Raw genomic sequence first — 23,105 nt, 5'->3', positions numbered from 1 at the left:
CAGGAGATATACAGGAGTGGGCAAAAGTATGGGACATGATAGATCAGGGAACTCTATTCAGAATTTGGAATATCATCATGGGTCCAAATATCAACCGTTACAGGACTCTATTTACTGATACCTGTATGGGTGAATTATGCAGAAAACCATTTTCGTCCATAAGATCATCAGTAATTGTAGTCCTCTAACGGTTGAGATTTGGACCTATGTTGATATAGCTTTTTTTTTTTTCTTTACTGAGAAGTGACTCAAGTATCACTTTCTAAACATACGAGTATGCCCATCACTCCCTAGACCATTTATATAAAGTGGTTCACACCGATAACAAACGACTTCGTCAAACTCAGCAAACTGTGGCAATTCCCTTTTATTCACTGAATCAATTGTTTTATTTGCTCTTAAATCTGACCTTTAGCTATATACACTGAACAAAAATATACTTGAAGTCAGAAAATATAGTGAGAAACTTATATATCTATCTTTCTGTCTGTCCATTTATTGCCAGAAGCCTTAATCCATTAAGAGATGGCCACAATTATATATTCTCCACGTCGCTGTGTCCTCTGCCAACAAAGATATAGTGAGTAATACTTCTCAAAAATATTTCACAAATACTCTGAAGATTAAGAGATAAAGTGACAAAACTCTTCACAAAATGCTCACCTGTCCACGCAATCCCCAAACCATGGTAAAATACTGCATTCATTCTCCTTTATATAAGAGCGTACGTTAACCCTATTTCGATTTTTTTAAAATTCTTGGTACTTCTAGGTTATTATGCATTTTAGGAATGACAGCTTGCTGAAGGCTATATCTGTCCTCTCCATTTCGAAAATTCTCACTTAACGTGAACAGGAAATCGTCTGGAGATAGCAAGGAGAAACACACGGAATACATAATCGGCCTAAATGAGTTAATGTATATCAGACTAAAGACAATAAACTGTTAGTGCAAGTTGGGTTTCGCAGTGGCTATTGAGTATATGACCATATTCAACTTAATGACCAAACATTTGTGGACACTAAAAATTTAATAAACAGTGTTATAGTTGTTAACCTAGTAAATGAGAAAACTGACAACAAAATCTGATTTATCGTACTCACGTTATTAACAAAGGAGTTCCAAGTAAATAAATAAATCTTTGTGTGTATCATTTACTGACATAAAAGGTATTTGATTCTGATGAAATGCCTTAAATCGTCGAAGGGGTGACCACAAACAATGACCACAAACAAGTCGCCTGCATGCCATCCAATACTCCCGAATCAGGCTGCCCTCTCTCCATAATACACCGTCCTCAATCACATGCCTTCCAAATTCATCCACTCATCTCATCAGTCGACGAATGCCCCTTTCTTCCTCAGTGAAACATGCCCCCGACCTTTTTCTTCGTTTCAGTTTTACGTCTGGACTTGACAGGTTGATCCCATTGACGTAAACTGCATTAGATTCTTGCTGCTACCAGACGATCATCCAAGGCTTTATTGGAGGGATTGGATATAGTCTTCATTAACTCCTTCACTCATAGGGGACTTTCAGAAGGTGTTGATGTTGTTGTTGTTGTTACTGCGGTCCTAGGCTCATCTCAAACGTGAACCTGTTGGAAAGGGGGATTATAATTATCGTCCTTCCCCTGCAGTCCACCATCGTCTTTTTTGGGGAAAGGGAGGTGGTTGAGAGATGATTTTATGACCAGCCAGTCAAGCCGCCCAATAGTGAAGGCGTACACTTCCAGAATCTTCCACAGATTAATTAATATATTATGTAGATATTAAGAGCAAAGTACCGCACATGAATGCGTTATTTTGGTAAAGGAGGTAACATTTACTCGTACTTTATTTTTTTATTTTATATTCTTTCCAATATCTCCTATGCCAATCTTAAAAAAAAAAAAAAACACACACACCCTACCTACTACAGAATTTCTCATTCACCTCAAGCTAATGTCAGGTGATTTTATTTTCGTATGAGTTACGTACACAAGGTTGAAATGTTAAGTCAATTTTGACTGTAACTGGGCCTAAAATTGCCACTTCACCATCTTGAAAACTGAGGTACTGCGACAGATTACCACTGGAATATCATGTTAGTCACTATGCAGTGTTATGTACAGAATGTAGAACCGTAAAACTTTCTTTTAGTGCCACTGTGTCATGTGAAATAAGTTGCAAAAGGATGAAAGTCTGGGCCAAGATAAGGTGAAAAGAGACTAGTACCATTAACCTTCTCTTCGTCAGAACACCTTTAGTATTATCATTTAAATAACCCAAGATAAAATTCACTTGGAATAGAGAGACATGGCAGCCTGAAAATGTTACGAGATTTCAACAGGATAAGTTCCTTAACTTAAGCAAAATAATTCGCTAAAGAAGAGGTGCTAGAGCCTTCCTAGCATCTGTGCCTTACTAATTTATTTCTGCATGTAGCACGTTAGTAGTCACTTCTTGTTACTTTCATACTAACTATGTTCATAGCATAAACGTAAAAATACGTGAGTATTGTTTGCTTGAAATATGAAAACTAATGAGCTAAGAAATAAGTGCTAAAGACTCCCTATCTCAGTGACAATAACGCCGAGGTATGCAGGAAAATTATGTAAAAAATTGAAGAAAGTGAGATGGCATTTCTGAGAAAGCCATATTGTTTATTTCAACGTGGCTTAATATTGGCATTGCTCCATCTTGAACGTTCAGCAGTAACTAGGGATGAACCCTGAAATATAATGCTATTGTTATGGAAAGGATGTAGAATCGTAATTGTGGTTTTTCTTAATAACGTAGAACCGCACTGTTGTCTTTCCGAATAATGTAAAACCATGCTGTTGTGTTTTTCAAAATAATGTAGAACCATACCCGTGACTTTTTCTGAATAATGTACAACCGTACAGGTGACATTTTCTGAATAATGTAGAACCATAAAGGTGGCATTTTCTGTGTAATATAAAACCGTACTGTTGTTTTTTTTTCTAAATAATCTAGAACCGCACCATTGTTATTTCCTGTAACTGAAACCGTGCAATATGCAGCTAAAGGACGAAAATATGGCCCATATTAAGGTGAAAGAAGTATACCAAAAACTCACCAAAAAGACTGCGTATTTATTATGCGTACTTTGAAGTTATGTGACTATACTGTGCAAAGGAAATTTTTTAGATCAAGAAAAGTTAAATAATACCCTCATCAGCATCTTCAGTATGAGAGGCCTTTCCTGCAATTTCAGAGTAATTTTATTCAGTCTAGGACGAGACTTTTACAGCTGGATGGGTTATGTATACCCTTCAACTTTTTGGTGCTGGAGAGGAACGCCTTCGCCTGGTGGCACCGTAAAACCCAGCCAACTCCTCTACGTGGCTATACAAACCTTTCCCATCTTCTTCCCTATCCCTCAAATGGTGAATGGTGGACTGAAGGAGAAGGGTAAGTGTACATTCACATGAGCCTTGGGCGACAAAAACATCAACTCCTTCGCCAAAGGATATATAGGGCTGAATGAAATGGTCAGAGGACTGATGGGATCAAAACGGACCTCTATCGGCGAACTTCGGTTTTCCTCAACCCCTTTTACAGCATTAGAAGCTTTTCTAAAGCAAAATTAAATCGTTCGAAATATCAAGGGAAAAAAAAAAAAGCGAAAAATCAGCCTTCTTAAGCCGTTGAAAATTTCGATTACTTAAAACGGGAGTGTCCAACAATTTTTACGAAACTCTAAAGCAGGGGTTCTTAATCTGGGGTCCCTGGACCCCTTAGGGGTCCATGGATGGGATACAGGGGGTCAGAATAACTGAGAACAATTTAGCGTGATTGCATGATGACATTTGGCATCATTAACTTAAAACAAACAAACAAACAAACTCGAAGTCTTGAAGAATTCTGGTGTTCGTTGACACAAGCCTATCCTCGTATGGCAAAGCGAGCTATGGGTGTTCTGATTCCGTTTGCTGCTACATACCTTTGTGAGTCAGGCATTTCGGCGTTTGTTTCTATCAAAATAAAAAGTCGAAATCAACTGGATGTCAACGATGACATGAGCGTTGCCTTGTCAAAGACCACTCTACAATTTCATCTTATTCAAGCCAAACAGCAACAACAACTCTCTCACTGAAATGAACTTTTGAGCAGACTTAAAGTTTTGTTTTGTTTGATTTGCTCAAGTTGGATGTATTTCATTTTTTCGAGTGGCCATTAGTTTTTGCATGAAAAAGAGTGAGAAACATAACTCTTTCTAAAGACTGTTTTATACTTTGTGATACACTGCGTGAGGTAGTTTTCAATAAAATAATGTATATTCATTGCATGCAAAATGTTGCGTTTGTGCTTATGTGCATTTTTGTATGGAAGGGGTTCATAGCTTTCACCAGATTCTCGAAGGGGTCCGTGACTTAAAAAAGGTTAAGAACCACTGCTCTAATGCTTTCCTTAAAGAAAAGGACCGAATATCAAGTGGTGTTGGAGAGATCGTAACACCTTTTCCTTAGCGATATATCTTGCACATTACAACTCAGCATTCTTTTATAGCTTACTGATGCAAGTCATGTTGTTATTATAGTGATTTACATAATATACTATTGCAGCCAGGAGTTCGTCGCCACCCTCCTCTGCCCAACACGGAGATATGGCACCGTCGCATTCGTGGACGTACTAGGTGCCCACTAGACATTTCTGGTGATATCATCTCATACTCTTTGATGTTCTACTTATGTTGATGATAATGCTTATATGCGTACGGAAAGCTCGAGTGCAACATATCGAAGGATAGAGAATATAGTAATTAGAAATTGTATTACTTCGTAGATACCTTACAGACATACACAACCATAACAAACCTCATACTGCCTAAATTCGTCGGTGCCTCGGATATGTGAACCACTGAAACATGGTGTAATGATCCTCCGTAGATACAACAGAGTGACAGGCAACAGGAGCAAATAAAGGGATGTGTGAGTTGGTAGGTGTCCTTCCCCTACAGTCACAATAAATGTATCTTTTTATTCCAGTAATTAAATAGAATAGGCAGCTGAGATTTTGTTGAAAACTTTGATTGGTCGAAGCTTTCATTAACTGAAGAATGAGAGATATTAGATATAGCAATGGGTTATTGGAGATAATAAGTATTACGTCTGCATTGGTCCGTGGCAGCATATAAACAGAAACACTGGTATATCTCCTCATCCTTTGATGAATGAATTCTGCATAAGTTTCTTAATATGAAATGATGTAGATGATAACCATACTGACAACTCCTATCCCACAGAATGGAAAACAATGATATAATAAAGCATTTCAAAAGAAACTAATATATTTGAATGCTGCATGAATATTATACACTTACTACATCACACATAAAGAAAGAAAATAACTGCATTCAAGCCATCTGGAAAACAGTCAAATCACTACGATGCCACGTGAACATAACCATATCGAGTAGTGACCTGCAACATGCTCAGCTCAGTGACTGTCATTGCTATAGACGGTGCATAAACCTCCCCTTAACCGTTAAACACCTGCCGTGCAATATGATTATTCCTTATGCATATTATGAAATACACTCGTGGTTAGTAATGGGTCCATCCCCCGTTATTTTCAATGACTTCTCTAAGTCTGTTTGGGACTGATGCAACGAGCCTATATATTACGTCTTGATTTTTTCGGAACGTTTCCCATTCTGCCTTGGTATGGTGTAGCAGCTCCTGTGAAGTTTTTTCGTGTCCAGGTTCCCATGAATTTACCACATTTCCCCAGATATGCTCGATGCGATTGAGATCAGCACCCCTACTAGGCCAGTCCAGCAACTCTACGTCACGCTGCTCATCAAACCACTGTTTGACGATTCTGGCAATATGAACTGGGCAGTTGTCCTATACAATAGGGAAAATTTTTTAGGAATGAATAGTTCTTTTGTAGAGATAATTATAAGAAACATAAACATAAACAAGTATCAGCGTTTGCCTCGAAAGTGTTATTTCTATCATTAAAATATTTGTCTATCAACTGGACGAGAGTCGTTAAGGCATGCAACCACGAGAGGCTTTACTTGCAGGAGTGCAAGTTCTGCTGCCGCCATTTCCTCTGGCGTTTCTTTTTTCTTTATGATAAACATATTGAAATATCAAAATTAGAGGCAGACAGACAGACAGACAGAGATATACAGATAGAAATATACAGATATATAGATAGAGAGATACAGATAGAGATAGAGATATAGATATATATAGGTAGATAGACAGATCGGTCAATAGACATTTTGATCTATAGACATAGATATAAATATAGATATAGATAGATACAGAAACAACTACTGAAGTAAACAGTTATATATCTTTATACACAGTTTGTCAACGTATGTGTTTATTTTTCAATTTTTATTTGTGTATCATATATACGATATCAGTAACGTTTTCTTTGCATGAAGTTGAGGTGAACTATTCATACCTGCATAAACACAATCTGTTCAGGATAAGGCAGAGCCATTGCCTGCACTGAAGGCAGCATCACCTCTTCCAATATATCCAGGTATTGGTTGGCGGTAAATCTCCCTTCTATCTCTGTCAGTTCTCCTATACCAAGGAAGTGCATCCAGCCCCATATGTTGCAGGTGGTGTGCCCACTTCTTGCTACTTCATAGATATTCTGTCGAGAGTATCGTGTGCCGTTAACTCGCCAGCACCTTAGGCGACCATGGGTGGTGCTGTGAAAAGTCTTCTCGTCGGAGAAAATTATTCTAGCCCAGAATGACAGATCTTCCTGGGCATAGTGCTGGGCAAACTGAAGTGTTGCGTCACGATGCCTCTCCTTTAATATTTCTTTCACCGCAGGAGCCCTATGATGGTAACCGGAATCGTGCAATCTCCGTCGAACTGTGCGAGCAGACAAATTTAGCTGTAGTTGATCGCGAACGGTAACTGCACTGGTAATGGAAGTCCGTCTTATCTCCTCTACGATCCGTCTGTCTTCTTCTGCAGTTGTTTTTCGTAGTCCTCCACATCTTGGCATGTCCAGCAGATTTCCGCTTTCCTCCCACCTCTGCAGCCACTTGCTGACAGTAGATCGGCATATACCCAGCTGTCGTGATATAGCGGACACAGAGGCGCCTGCATCCTGCATTGCTATTATCTGTGCACGTAATGTAAGCCTCTGCTGTGTCGAATTCATACCGAAGGTTACCGCAGTATGAGTAGTAGTCAATGCTGGAACCCGAATGTAAGCTCGGGTTGGGCCGCAATGTGTCTGTCTCCCATAACGATTGAACTGTTCAATTAAGCAAAACACACACACACACACACACACACACACACACACACACACACACACACCAAATCATGGGAGGGTGATCGTGTTATCCCATGTTAAAGTTGATAACATCATGTGTCAGAGATAAGGCCCTCTCCCACTTCGGCGAAAGTGTGGAAGATAAAGTCACGATGTGTCAAAAATCCCTAATCGTGGGTATTCGTGATCAAGATCTTGTCCATTCGTGGCATGGCGCCGATACGTCGCACGAGGTGGAAATTTGTTGTGGGGGACCACGACGTTTTCATGCTGCATGAAAACGTCGTGGCCCTCCACGGTTTTGTAAAATTTCGCAGATTAGTCGTAAACAACAAGGCGACGCCTCGGCGATGTTGGCGATTACTCGACGTATAAACCGCGTATGATCGCCGACATCGGCGAGGCGTCGGCGGTGAAAAAAAACGTTGAGATGTCATACGGTCATATGGCGAAGCATCGGCAATGTATCGGCGATGCATCGGTGAGGTTAATACGACATAGCCTACGTAAACCGTACGATATGTACCCGGGTTGTGCGACAGTAATATTTCATCTTATGAATGTCGGTGATATATCACCGACATTTCGCGGATGAACCGTCAATTAATCGCCTTAAATACGCCGATGACGGCGAGGCACCTGCGATGGCCTCGGTATTTTGTCTGCGAGGTGCATGCGATGCATTCGCCGACACATCGACGATACATCGTCGACAGCACGCCGCCATTGTATCTTTATCGTCGTTGAGTCGCCATTAAAAAAAAAAAGTTAAAATTTGAATTTAGAATAATGCTTGTGCATTACGCCGACATATCGGCGATATGTCGGCTACTTGTCGCCAGTTATATCGTATACTCCGCCGAGATTTTGGCGTTTTGTTGTACTGGTGTCGCCGGTATTACGCCGACACCACGATTCTTGGTCAGAATCGTCGACACATCACCGACTTCGGCCACGATTTTCATCGTGGCTTCATCGTGCCTATTTACGCCGAAGTGGGAGAGGGCCTATAGAGACCATACAGCTAGATATCCCGACTATCTGAAGCTTTTTTTAAAAATTGGTTTGGGTCATCGTGGGATGTCCTTGAAGCTAGAATACTTACAGTATAACTCAAATGTAGCACTGCTTCGGTTTCTTAACGTGCGATGGTCAGTAATTAATATTTGATATGGGTAAGTTTATCCACATTACTGTTCCATCTGGCATACAATTTCTTTTACATTATAACGAATAACCATTAGATTAATGAAGATATCTTTATTGAATTGGTAGATTCTTATTCCATGTGCTGCCATGTGGATGCTTCGATTCAAACTCATGCTCCATGTTCCAGGGTTCACACCTCGGAGAAACGGAGAAGATGAAACAGTCTGCAGGTTCATTTTTATGAGGTGCATGTTCATATGGCAACTACGAAACACTGCGGTTTCTTAATATCATATTCCTTTTCCTCTGATACATCATAGTCAAACCTTAAGCTCGGATATAACCTTAATCAGACACATCAATACATTATTAACGCATATGAGGTACTATCAACAGAAATATGTAGTTGGCAACCAGTGCATCCATAAATGCTACGGTGCCACATCCTAGGGCTGGCCGGAAGAGGGTGGCGACGAACTCCTGGCCGCAGTAATACAAGGGAATGTTTAGACGAACTATGCAAAATATCTCGCTATATAAGTGATTCTACGAAGACTTCCGTATATTCTAAATGGTACTGTAGGCGTCGTACCACCTTTTATTCAGTGATTTACTCTGCGCATTACGTTTCAGTATCCTGTTCTGTGTCATTGATGCAAACTATGTTGGTACAGGAACTATGTAAACAGTAGAGAGAAAACTGTTCAGATGTAATATGCAAAATAAATCGCTTGGGAAGAGGTGCTGGGAAGCGTCCATTTCGTCTGTGAATACAACCCTAATACAGCTTTTTTTGGTATTGTTTTTACCGACCTCCACCCGACGACGTACAGACAATTAAAAAAGTATCGCACACCTGGGGTACGATGGAGGTGTAAATGACCGAGTTTTGTAGGACACGCCTGAATCTATTAACCTGGTTCCGTAACCCTCGTAAGGTACACCTGACAGACCCGAGCAATTTTTTCAATGGTATAGTTCAGTAACTTATAGATGCCTGAGATCCCTGTCCTCCATAGCTTCCTAACTTTTTGTGCTCATGCAGGGTGTAGGGGGGTTGCTTCCGTGTCTCTGTGTTTTTGCAATATATCACTCAGAATTGCGTGTCGGGTCTGAGAGACCCAGGTGTACTTGAGGAGGGGGAAGAATTTTTCGCTATGAGTTTGCAAGTTAATTTTAAGTTGTGTGGGATCCACTATGCCCATAATGAAGGTCCTCCATCCCTCAACTTGTGACACAAGTTCCTAGGCTCAATGTGTTCTTTATTTTCATGTATGGTGTCTGCAAGAAAAAAAAAAATAACTTTAGTTTGGCATTTTTTCATATTTTTGTTTTTAATATGTGGAGTTCAGTGAATTAAACTTATTCACATAGCGTTGTAACTGATAAGACCTAATACATTGTAGGATATTCAGGAATTCTTTATCTAAAACATGTCTGACGCTACAGCATTTTTTAAAACCTGAGTCTGACAGACCCAGGTGTACCTAAGTTGTAAACGAAACTGTAGGTCCACCTGAGGAGGGTTAAAAAAAACATAGCACCCAATATGTGAACTTTTGTGCCATTTCGTGTCCTAATAATTACCAAGGATAATATTTGCACTTATAATCACAGGGTGCTTCATGTATCACAATGCTTCGTCCATGTTTCACAATGATACGGGAGGCAGGGTGTGAGATACTTTTTTTTTTTTTTCTGACTGGACGTTTTCTTTTGTTCTGGCTACCGGCCTGACTGTTAATAATCCTGTCTTCGTTTGCCATATCGGAAGCGTAGGGGCCCGGGGCTAGGCAACTCAATACCGGCATTTAAGGCAAGGATGATGAGCCTCGCCTCTCCTTGAGCGGCATTATTTCAGCAATAACTCCAACGATTCCTCAGATGGAAACCCTTACAGACTTTATCTTTTGTTAACACAATATTCCACTTGATCACCAAAGATCCATTTTTTTTTTTTTTAATGTTTATCACCGAACGTGGTAAATGGTTTCCTAGATTAGAGAAATTCCTTGGCGTGTCACTCAATGTAGAGTCACTGGAAGGTTGCAGTCGTGCTAGTGAATCGTGAATGCCACCATGGTCACCTACCGTATATGGAAATGTTCCTGACTTGTCTGGTTCTCTTTCATATATTGATGTCCCCTATATTAGGTTGTGCCTCGACTGACAGTCACCAAGTGATGAGTGCAGGTGCGTAATGTAAAGAGGCATTACGTATCTGCAGTCGATGGTGTTCTCTTGGTCGAGGTCTTTCTACCATTAGTGTAGGTTTAGTTATTTGTCTCTTTAGGATTTAATATAGGTTAGTGATTTGTCAGTTAGGTGATTAGTTTCAGGTTCTTTACGTTAGGCATTTTTGTTTATAATGTAAGGTCAAAAAATATAAAAATATAAAAAAAATAATAGAAATAAAAATACATAAAAATAATAAAATAAAAATTATTATATATACATGTACACGTGCGATTGAAATTATGTCTGTTTATATACATGGAAGTGTGTGTGTGTGCGTGTATATATATATATGAGTAGCTGTATATACATATATATATCTGGCCTTAATGACCAGGGGCTTTGCCCCAGTGGTCGATAGGCCAAAAAATAAAATAAAATAAAATAAATCACCTACCACAAACCGTAGTAGCCTGCAGATAAATTTAAGCGAGACCCCTTATACTGAAGGGGTTGAGGAAGACTAATTTAACCATTCCAGTTCGATGTGTCTCGCCTAAGTTGACTAAAATTGTCAGAAAGCAGCAAAAATAACATTAAACTGGATGAAAGGATTAAAACTACATATTCTGTGTGATAAAAAATTTATATAATGGCAGTCAACCTTTATTTCTGTTGAATGGAAAGCATCTTATTTTGAGGAGGGCAGAAGTAGCTTCTTTTTGCCCATTAGCACGATTAATGGATATTATATTCATAGTGTAGGTAGACGATTTTATTGTGCAGACACACGCTTTTACTCGGTGTCAGGGAGATGATTCACAGCGAACGTTGCTGTTGTTGTTGTGGCCCCAGGATTGTCCGACACGTGAACCCGATAGAGTGAAGACTGAAGCTGCCCTTCTCGTGCAGTCTACCATCCTCTTTCCGGGTCAAGAGGGGAGGCTAAGGGACTTATGTATAACAGGGCAGTGGAGCCGACCAATTACATCGGTGCTACATGTGGATGTGCCTTATTATCATCGGTCTTAGAGGAATTACCTATAATTACGGTTAATAGCTTCTCGATTCCTTCAGTGAGAGAATATCCATTACATTGTATTTCTAGTGCTATCAGATTATTTTAATCAGTTTGGGCTGGCACCCTAGTAGTAAAAAGGTTGATGAGGAATATAATTATATCCTTCCTCTTGTTGGAAAGGTCTGGCAACTGTAGAAGTATGATACAAAAAATCTTTTTACTGAAGGGGCCATGTTCTCATGGGCTCAGGCGGCTTTCTATTCCCTTTTCTACAGTTGACCAAGAAGAAAGTGCAACCAAATATGCTGGTGTGTGGCGATATCTGGCAGCTGCATCGTAGTAAACACTCGTATTTTTTCAATGGATCACTCAGAATCTACAACCTTTGTAACGATGCACGCGATTGGCTCAAGCGTTCAGTATCGGAACAAATGTTTTGTCCCTTATTTATTTCTGAATATTAACTACGTGGGAAGAAGTAATGTATACAGATGATGTCTATGTACTAAATAAGCAAGCTGTAATTACAGTTATAGTAAGAATAACACGTAGCGATGATTACCGATTAACTTATGGTATTGTGTTAGCATTGAGAAAGGTGTTTCAGGGAAGTTTCGAATGATTTTGACCTTTGAAGCAACGGAACCTGCCCGAGGCACATTGTCTAATAGGCGTCGGTATCTATCGAGATGCAAAGTTTCCTTACGAAATGGGCTAATATGAGATGTTAGGTAATTACACACGCTCTGAAAATTAGTGTAATTATAAGTGATAAAAGACTGGCCATTCCAGTTCAACATCACTGGCAATGCATATTTTGTAAATCGTTTATGCAAGTCTTATAATATTCCCTCAGTTCGATGTCATTTATAATTAATTCATTTTGGTTACAGAAAGTTAAATTTAAATATGAGAGAATAATTGCCTGCTCAGCTAAAGGAACTACCTTAACTATTCCCCCTAGTATCGTGATTCATAACCGAATACTTGATGCAGTTTAACTACTTCATTGCAAAGTGATACTGACAGCAGCGAGTGTCCACACTATGAATCTGGTAGCACGCTACTTGTAGTGCTCCACCTGTGAGTAGGGGTCTCAACCCCGGGTAAATTACCCCCAACGCAGTCATTGCAGTCGTTCTGCATTTAAACACGTTTTTCGTTATATATACGCTAGGTCCATTGTCTACATAAACGGATGTTTTGTTTGTGTATATTATGGCCAACGATCCAAAAGCATTTGGAATACAAAAAGCAGCTTAGGTAGGCTGCAGTGCTCTAGTAGGTCAACCAGGGATCAAACTCGCTACCCTAAACCCGCAGCCATTCACCCTTCCTCCATTTCCCCATGTCAGTGCACCTCGCCGCATCACCATCAGTTCAACAACATATATAACCTGACCACCCTGCATATTGTGATGTTCGTGTAGAAACTATAAACACCTATTAAATGTTTGGATTTCGATATGATTCAGTGTTGTTTGCTTTAATTTCATAGGATGTCTACTATGAGGAGATTGCTCCGGTCGAATTGGAGGGGCCTAAAAGCCATGCTCGGCATACCTCTTCACACCACACGTTGTTCCCATGAATGCTTCCTCCCTTCTCATCTCGCTATGGTGTGGAAAGGAGGGATACCTTTAACATTTATATATCCTCATGCCTGTCATTGCACCCATATGTATTTATTTATTTATTTTTTTGTCAACCATCGTGTATTTCTATGCAGTTCAGGATGCAGTAACTATTTTATGAAAAGGGGGGTAGGAATATTTAGGTAAGAAAACTGTGAAATGACGAAATAAAGACGATGGAAATTTTCGGCATTTAACCTTACATTATACCGACACATTATATGCTGCATACTGTTAATTATACGAGGCTAGCTAAACTGATATCGTCAGATAGGAGTTTTTGCTTAGTAATACTGTGACTGAGAATATCTGAGAGCTATATCAGACACTAACACGTTCACCAGTAACGATTGGACTACATTCAAATACGCGAGATGATAAACTACGGAAACAGAAAGTGCCTTAATATCAGTGTTCGGTGTTCGGTGGCGATAGCCCATTTCCTTCATCCTCTGTCGTATAGTCTCCGCAGACACATCCAGCTGCTACTGTTCTCCAGCTGCCACCGCGTTGCTGAATGACACTTCATGGCAGCACGCTCTTATTATCTCATCTATTGATTCAACCTCCCTATCTATTCAAGACCAACATATTTATGATAATTTAATTAATTATTTTTATTAATCAGTATTACTGACTCACACAATACAGATTGGATGATGTTCAATGGTTTTGATGCATGGTAACATACTTGCCTTTCACTGTTTAGACCATTATACGAAACTACTAGAGCATTGCAGCCTACCTAAGCTGCTTGTATAATATACACAAACAAAACATCCGTTTATGTAGACAATGGACCTAGCGTATATATAACGAAACACGTGTTTAAATGCAGAACGACTGCAATGACTGCGTTGGGGGTAATTTACCCGGGGTTGAGACCCCTACTCACAGGTGGAGCACTACAAGTAGCGTGCTACCAGATTCATAGTGTGGACACTCGCTGCTGTCAGTATCACTTTGCAATGAAGTAGTTAAACTGCATCAAGTATTCGGTTATGAATCACGATACTAGGGGGAATAGTTAAGGTAGTTCCTTTAGCTGAGCAGGCAATTATTCTCTCATATTTAAATTTAACTTTCTGTAACCAAAATGAATTAATTATAAATGACATCGAACTGAGGGAATATTATAAGACTTGCATAAACGATTTACAAAATATGCATTGCCAGTGATGTTGAACTGGAATGGCCAGTCTTTTATCACTTATAATTACACTAATTTTCAGAGCGTGTGTAATTACCTAACATCTCATATTAGCCCATTTCGTAAGGAAACTTTGCATCTCGATAGATACCGACGCCTATTAGACAATGTGCCTCGGGCAGGTTCCGTTGCTTCAAAGGTCAAAATCATTCGAAACTTCCCCTGAAACACCTTTCTCAATGCTAACACAATACCATAAGTTAATCGGTAATCATCGCTACGTGTTATTCTTACTATAACTGTAATTACAGCTTGCTTATTTAGTACATAGACATCATCTGTATACATTACTTCTTCCCACGTAGTTAATATTCAGAAATAAATAAGGGACAAAACATTTGTTCCGATACTGAACGCTTGAGCCAATCGCGTGCATCGTTACAAAGGTTGTAGATTCTGAGTGATCCATTGAAAAAATACGAGTGTTTACTACGAAGCAGCTGCCAGATATCGCCACACACCAGCATATTTGGTTGCACTTTCTTCTTGGTCAACTGTACATTACACACAGCATTATCTTGTAAGCTGCCGTTTCTTTCTTAGCGACAGTATTTGCATGAGTAATGAAAAATTCGTAAACAGTTTCCATATGCAAATATAAACTCATAGGAAAGAAGTGTAGGTGCTTGAGGGGGAAGCCTTCATGTAGTGGCATCAGTATAACCAGGCGACTGTCTTCGTGGTTATATAAACGTCCCTTAGATACTTCCCCATCCCCAGAGCATATGATGGTGGCATGCAAGAGAAGGACAACTTGGACAATTTAAGTTTCCAGTCCACGAGGTTCATTTGTAGATGAGGTTAATCCCAAGAAACAGCAGCAACAAAGAAGTGGTACAGAACCTGCTCCTTCAGTGAGAATACGGCCATCTTTCGATAACTGCCTGAAATTTGATGCTTTCAAATAGTATGAATCTCCACTGAATGATCCCATTCCATAGGCGTCTTTTACTTTGTATTTTTTCTGCTGGCAAAATTATATTATTAATCATAGCAATGATCTATTAGTGAGTACATTAGGAAAAAAATTATTAAACTTTTCAGCACCCTAATGATACTGTTTCATATAACGTCACATACCAGCAGGTGGCCATTGTTCAGTATGATCTTCCATGGTAGGCAAAATAGTTTTTTTTTTCCCTAAATTCCACTAAAAACACATTAAAACTGAAAAAAAAAAAAAACATACATTCCAGTCATGCGCCATACAAAGCCCTTGCAATAAATGGCCATAGCTGCCTCGTTGACTGGAAGAGTCGACACAACGCCACCTTTTTTTCTTGTCATCATTTTGTGTTCTATCAACACCATTGGTAAGTCCGTGACTTACCTATACAGTACAGTGGTATTATTACAGATCGCATATGGTACTCATTAATAAATCAAAGCAAAATAAAACTTCAGTAAATCAAGTATTTTGGCATCTTGGCCATGACTGAGTGTGTGAATATTTCAGCCATATTCTCGTTTAGTTCAGATTTTTCAAACTTCGGACTTTTATTTCACTTCGGAATGTTTTCACAATTATATCATTTTTGTGGGAATCAGGACACTCTTTTTGAAGTATGTATTTATAAGAGAGATTATTGTGCATGTCAAAGAACATTTCGATGTTTATGAAATCATTATCGTACCAGAGTTTGCTGATTCACCATACTCATATTCGAGAAGACAAGACTCTATATTCTCAAAAAGTCAAGAAGCTCTGCATGTGTAGTATGACACTGCAGTTCTCTGTCTGTCTGTCTGTCTGTCTGTCTGTCCGTCTCTGTCTGTCTCTGTCTCTGTCTCTGTCTCTGTCTCTGTTCCAATACAGTCCTAGTGAAGGCTCAAAATTTGCATGGTGTATATACCGGTAATTATTTTTGCCAAATAGGTAATAACATACCCATTTAAACTATCTTACCTTTGTAAACCGTTCTGAAGTAAAACTGTAAGAGCTCACTATTATATAAAAAAATATCAGGTAGCAAAACAATATAACGCTTTGAATACGGTGCCTGAAATTTATGTCACTAACCTCGATATGAAACAGTGCTGTTAATGATCTTTATGCTGGGACTTTAATATTAACTTCATGGAATGGCAAAGAGGCAGTAACGTTGTTCCTAGATTGATGTGAACTGAGGCAGTAGAGGGTTTCAAGACCGCGACACAGTAAGTTAGAAGGATGGATCGGGGAAAGGACGAGTGACTGGCTACTAACCATTCAGAACAGAGAAATTTTCATAATTCTAATTCTGCCTTCTCCTGGCGATTTTATCAAGCTCTGGAGGGGCTTTTTAAATTACAGGGGTCAGATACAGCCTTCTTAACTCCTTTACAACTAGGAAGTCTTTTTTAATTTGAATACAATAGTTTAGCATTAGCATGAATAAAGTAGAAAATAGTATCTCTGACTAAAGCGATAAAATGTTTGGAGTGAATAACCTTCATCAGCGACCCATACGCTTCTGATAGAGAATTGTGAGATTCAGTGATGGAAAGCCGGAAATTCAGTTTCCAACACCCCATTTCTTTATCTTCAAAACCAGTTTTCAAGCCGCCATTAAAAAAAAAAAAAAAAAAAAAAAAAAAAAAAAAAAACTCCCTTCAGCTGATTAATAATTTCTTGTTGCTCAGTCCCATACTACTGTATGTGGGGGGGAAAAGCTGTCACTAGTAGAAGTTGAATTAGTTTAATCTGTCACAGAATTTAATAATAAATTATTACCATATCCTAACTTATGACTTTGACGCTGAATGAAAATACTTGGAGATGAGCCAAGAGCCCAAGAACAAAAAAGATGTCATGGTATTAAATAAGCTGAGTGTAACAACAGCTGATATTCCTGAGCGCAAACCATTTATACTGTAACGATTACCTTCCTACAGCTATAATAATTGTACATCTTGACAGAGACAAAGAGGAGATGGAAAGACGAGAGAACAGGGGGAAAACAGTGACGGCGAATCGCAAGCTGATCATCTGGCTGTGGCTGGCAGGTCAATCGGCGACGAAGATTGCCCTTGAGACAGGGGCCAGCCTCTCTACTGTCTACCGCTGGATCCGACGCTGGCAGAGGGAGGGAACGTTGGTCCTGAATCCTTACTATAGTCGTCGAGCCTCTGCAGTCGTGTCCTGGAATAGGAGCACATCTACAGCATTCACTGTTGTTCAGCCCCATTATAAACCAGAGGCTGTACAGGCGTTTTATACTTCGGGAAATTTCCACTTTTGATCCAGCTTCTCCATTTGTGATTTACTGCTGATTCCGTTGCTGGCAGACTGAAAGAATACTAGCCAAAATGAACTTCTCTAAAACAATCTTGGAGTGGTAGAAAACGACCTGCTTCCAATCTCTACAGTAACTGCCAAATTTCTCCAAGTCTTGCCCGGAACAGCAGCACATCAGCAGCTTCTGGTATCTTTAAGTTCAAACTTTGACCAGGAGTGTGGCATATACTTCATACCTCACGAAGTCTTCAGTGTTAATCCAGATTCTACAAATTCCGCTCGATCACTCAATTATATCGTTGGAACACACGCTCTGAATCCCTAACCAGTTCATAGTTTTCTAGTCGTGCTCCGTGTGAGCAATATATCAATGGCTTTCAGTCTTCAGTGCAACCATGAGTCTCTTCAATTGTGTCTCAAAGCAGCAACACACGAAGGACCTTCATTGTCATTTTATTATTTTTTTGTTCCAACCTCCTTCCATGCAGGAACAATCTTTTTAGAAAAATTTTTAAATTCGCTTTCCTTCCAGATCAAACACACTGTAAAAAATTATAGTAATACAACGCTTTATTTCAACTAAAAAGCAAAATCAAGTAAGACCAAGCCAGGCTTTCCAATACCCTAATCTGTTCAATAAAGGGCCACTATGTATTCATGAGAGAGACTTGACTCAGACCTCTTGAATATACTGAGTTAACGAGTGGCATTAGACCCATTTTAGAATAAAAATTATGAGGGGGATCTTGAGGTGAGGCTCTTGGAGCCCTGTGAGAATGGATGCTTTAGCACATGAAGGAAGGGCCTCCAAAGCGAAGCCGAACCCCGTTCCATCAAGGATATGGCCGCATGAGTCAGTGTCTTATAAGACCAAGATAGGACTTCTCATATATTGTATCGGGAACTTGGAATTTGCTTGGAATGAATTTGGTGGTTGTGACTGTCTAGGAGAGAGGGACGTGTAGGTGTGCCGCTTATGTTTGCTTGGAGTCTTTGTATAAACATGTATCTAAGTCTTAGTTTGATGTATATATATAACACCGGAGAATTAAGAAAAAATTTACTATACCTAAAAATCTACTTTTCATGTTTTTAAGTTATACACAATCAAACGCTATTTATTTCACCAATATAAATATAAGTTTGATTCTTGCTTTAAATATTCGCTTTTCAATTAATAACATATGAAAAGTCCAGTGCTCCCAGGCTAACAAGTTCAAAACTCCAAGCTCTAGTAGATCTCAGTGTGTATTATTTTCATATCAGTGAAAACTGGAAAAAGTAAATTGAATTATCTCCGGCTAAATCTTGTGCCAGCAGTCGCGGTTATACTCGAAGGGAGAGTGAATACAAGTCGATATTTAACTCTCATGCCAACAAGCAATGATTTTTTTAATTTTATAAAGGGTGAAATCAATTTTTCAAAGATAAACAAATCAACCCGTCTCAATTAATAAGTTAACAAATAAAGGAAATAAACAAGGATTAGATACCCTCCTATACCTTTAAGAAAAATTTATATCTGATTAGTAACAGCTATGTGCTCTAAATTCAAAGAATTTGGCGGTATTTTAGTCTAATTAGGGGAACCTGTCTTTTAAACGATAAACCACGAAAAATCTTACCTATATTACATAGTTTGTATACCGTCATTAAGATAACTTTTACAGAACAAGTTATTGAAATAATTACGTTAAAATATTAGATCAAGGTGCAGCAAATATATAGGCTAAGATGGGTTACAATAAAATTTATATTATCACGAACAAATTTCAGAATACAAATTTTGAAGGTGGACTTAAAAGTAAGGTTTGCTTTAATAAGACAGCCTGATTTTAGCTCTAAAATGTGCACATATCGCCCGTCGCTTTCATTAACCTAAGATGAGATAAGTCGTAACATAGTAGGTGTACTGGAAAGTGTACCTGGAAAGCAAGATAGAGCTTGAAATAAGCAGCTCGTTTACACCGAGAAGAGTACCTATGGTCTAGGTTATCTTGAAATCAGTAATCTTACTTTTGTTACAAGAACGTTAACATTCTAAGAAAACTAATTTTGCACTTTTCTAAATAGTAGATTTTATCGAAACATAAATATAGTGAAAGTAAAAAGTATTGTGAAAGAAAGTAGAAATAACACTTAAAATTCTCAAAAGTAAATATAAAAAATTGTATCTTGTGTATAATAGGTTTTCAAAATTAGATCTGCAAATAATCATCCCGAAAAAAAGATAGCTAATTTTAAGAAAAAGTTTTTGTAGCAATAAAATTTTAAACTTAACATTAGAGGTGATATGCCAATCGAGCTTTTATATCTGGTTTTCTAAGAAATAAATTTAATTTACGTGCTTAGCTACTTAGCTATGCAACTAAGAAGATTAGGGTAGAGCTTTTTCTTCCAAAATGAAAAATCATAGAACCAATAAATAGGCATTTATAAAAGTAGGCTTAAAAGTAGCCATCTTTTCCAGGTTTTTCAACCAATATAACAAAATATTTTAAATTTTACAGGTTCTTTTTATCAAGTATTAGAAAATTAACTTCAACTTAACTCGTTTAGTTACTATGAAATCATTAGTAAAATTTATATGTTATAATATTTTTTATTATAAATAAAATCTTTTAAATATTAAAAATTTATTTAAGGAACTCGGCAAATATTATTTCCGCCTGTTTAACAAAAACATGTCTTTGTGAAGATTTACACAGTCTGGCCTGCCCACTGAATTATTAAAGGGCCGCGGTATTTCTGACCGTGCGAAGGTAGCATAATCATTAGTCTTTTAATTAAAGGCTCGTATGAAAGGTCGAACGAGAGATATACTGTCTTAACAAAAAAATTGAATTTAACTTTAAAGTGAAAAGGCTTTAATATTTTAGAAAGACGATAAGACCCTATAAATCTTTACATCACACTTAGTATTAAGCCAATTTGTTAGTGTAAGGAAAAATACTAAAAAATGTTTTGTTGGGGCAACAAAGATATAAATAAACTAACTGTTTTTACTTCTAAACAAAGATTTTTGATAATAAATTTGATCCTTTCTAAAGATTAAAAGATTAAGTTACTTTAGGGATAACAGCGTCATTTTTCTTGAAAGTTCCCATCGAAAGAAAAGTTTGCGACCTCGATGTTGAATTAAAATCTCTACATAATGCAGCAGTTATGAAAGAAAGTCTGTTCGACTTTTAAAATTTTACATGATTTGAGTTCAGACCGGCGTGAGCCAGGTCGGTTTCTATCTTCTAAAAAAAAATTAAACTACCTTAGTACGAAAGGATTAGGTAGTTAAAATAATTTTACTAAATATGAACATCACTTTTGCCTAAACAATATTTTGTGCTTCAATTTTATGAAACTCATAAACAGGTTTATAAATAGTTCAAGCTAACTATTTTGTGTTCGCAGTTATCGTTGTAAACTACCTAGTCTTAATTATCTGCGTTTTAATTGGAGTTGCTTTTGTAACACTTTTAGAACGAAAAATTCTAGGTTACATTCAAATTCGTAAAGGACCCAATATCGTAGGATTCCTAGGGCTACTCCAACCATTTGCCGACGCCGTAAAATTATTCACCAAAGAACAAACAATGCCAGCTATATCCAACTTTTTACCATATTACCTATCTCCCGTATTCAGGCTATTTATTTCTCTCCTAGTCTGAGCTATTTTACCTTATCAAACCGGACTAGTAAATTTTAACACAGGAGTTTTATTTTTTTTATGCTGTCTGAGTCTAGGAGTCTATTCAACTATAAGAGCCGGGTGAGCTTCAAACTGTAAATACTCAATGCTTGGAAGACTCCGAGCCGTAGCCCAAACAATTTCATACGAAGTCAGACTTGCTCTCATTCTCTTATCCTTTATCTTTTTAATTGGCGGATTCAATATAGAACTTTTCACTCGATTCCAAAAAGACATGTGAATAATTTGATTCACACTCCCCCTATCCCTAATATGACTAGCCTCCTGTCTAGCAGAAACAAACCGTACCCCGTTTGATTTTGCCGAAGGTGAGTCAGAGCTAGTCTCAGGATTTAATACCGAGTACAGAAGAGGAGGATTTGCTTTAATTTTCATAGCTGAATACGCAAGAATTTTATTTATAAGAATACTATTCGTATTAATTTTCCTAGGAGCCAATCCATGTAGCCTACTATTTTATTTCAAATTAGTTTTCATAGCTTTCGTTTTCATTTGAGTCCGAGGAACTCTACCACGGTTACGATACGACAAGCTAATATACTTAGCCTGAAAAAGATTCCTTCCAGTTTCCCTTAACTACCTAATCTTTTTTATAGGAGTTAAACTATTTTGTTTTTCTTTAATAATCTAACTAGGGAGTAGTTTAATAAAAATTTTAGTTTTGGGAATTAAAGACAAGGTAAACACCTTCTCCCTAAGATTACTAAGAACCAATCTTATCTAATGCTTTCAAAACACTTGTTTTCTTTTAAACTAAGCAACCAATCTAACATTTTATCTCACCACATTGCTGCCAAAGGTATAACCAAATAAAACCTAAAATAAGAAATCGTTAAAACCTGACCCGTAATAATGTAAGGATCTTCAACAGGACGAGCCCCAATTCAAGTTAATAAAACAACTGTAGAAACCAAAAACCAAAACAAAACTTGATTTAACGGATAAAATCTAAGACTTCGAAATTTCGAGAAATGAGTAAAAGGAAGAATTATAAGAATTGCCACTGAGAGCACCAGAGCAATTACACCCCCCAACTTATTAGGAATAGATCGCAAGATCGCATAAGCAAATAAAAAATACCACTCCGGCTGAATATGAGCCGGAGTTACCAAAGGATTTGCAGGAATAAAATTGTCTGGATCCCCTAAAAGATAAGGATGAAGCAAAGTAAGCAACACAAGGGCCATTAACATAACCAAAAACCCAACAATATCCTTGAAAGTGAAATAAGGATGGAAAGGAACTTTATCCACCTGCCTTAAAACACCCAAAGGATTATTCGCCCCAGCCTGATGAAGAAACAAGATATGGACCAAAGTAGCAGCAGCAACAACAAATGGAAACAAAAAATGAAAAGTGAAAAAACGAGTTAAAGTAGCATTCTCTACAGCAAATCCACCTCAAATCCACTGAACCAAAGAAGTACCAATATAAGGAATTGCTGAAAACAAATTAGTAATCACAGTTGCACCTCAAAAAGACATTTGACCTCACGGTAAAACATAACCTAAAAAAGCCGTCGCCATCACTAAAAAAAGAATCACAACACCTACTATTCAAGCATGAAAAATCATATAAGAACCAAAATACATCCCCCGACCAATATGAAGGTATAGACAAATAAAGAAAAAAGACGCCCCATTAGCATGCAAAGTCCGTAATAACCACCCATAATTAACATCTCGTTGAATATGAGCTACCCTAGAAAATGCCAAATCAATATGCGCA

The 23,105-nt window shown here is 38.1% G+C and overlaps 1 non-coding gene and 1 pseudogene across 1 annotated transcript; both read left to right on the top strand.

Moving 5' to 3' along the window:
- Window positions 1–8,436: 8,436 nt before the first annotated feature.
- Window positions 8,437–22,025, top strand: LOC145401670 (NADH-ubiquinone oxidoreductase chain 1 pseudogene; annotated as a pseudogene).
- On the top strand, window positions 18,808–19,607 carry LOC145401831 (small subunit ribosomal RNA). Its single transcript, XR_013897673.1, has one exon. It is a non-coding gene; the product is annotated as a small subunit ribosomal RNA (ribosomal RNA).
- Window positions 22,026–23,105: the final 1,080 nt, after the last annotated feature.

Source organism: Coenobita brevimanus, chromosome 56 (genome assembly GCF_032717465.1).
Source record: "Coenobita brevimanus isolate Jiangsu-jjx chromosome 56, ASM3271746v2, whole genome shotgun sequence".
Taxonomy (NCBI): Eukaryota; Metazoa; Arthropoda; class Malacostraca; order Decapoda; family Coenobitidae; genus Coenobita; species Coenobita brevimanus.
The sequence above is the reverse complement of the archived record's forward strand: the minus strand, read 5'-3'. Positions and strand labels throughout refer to the sequence as shown.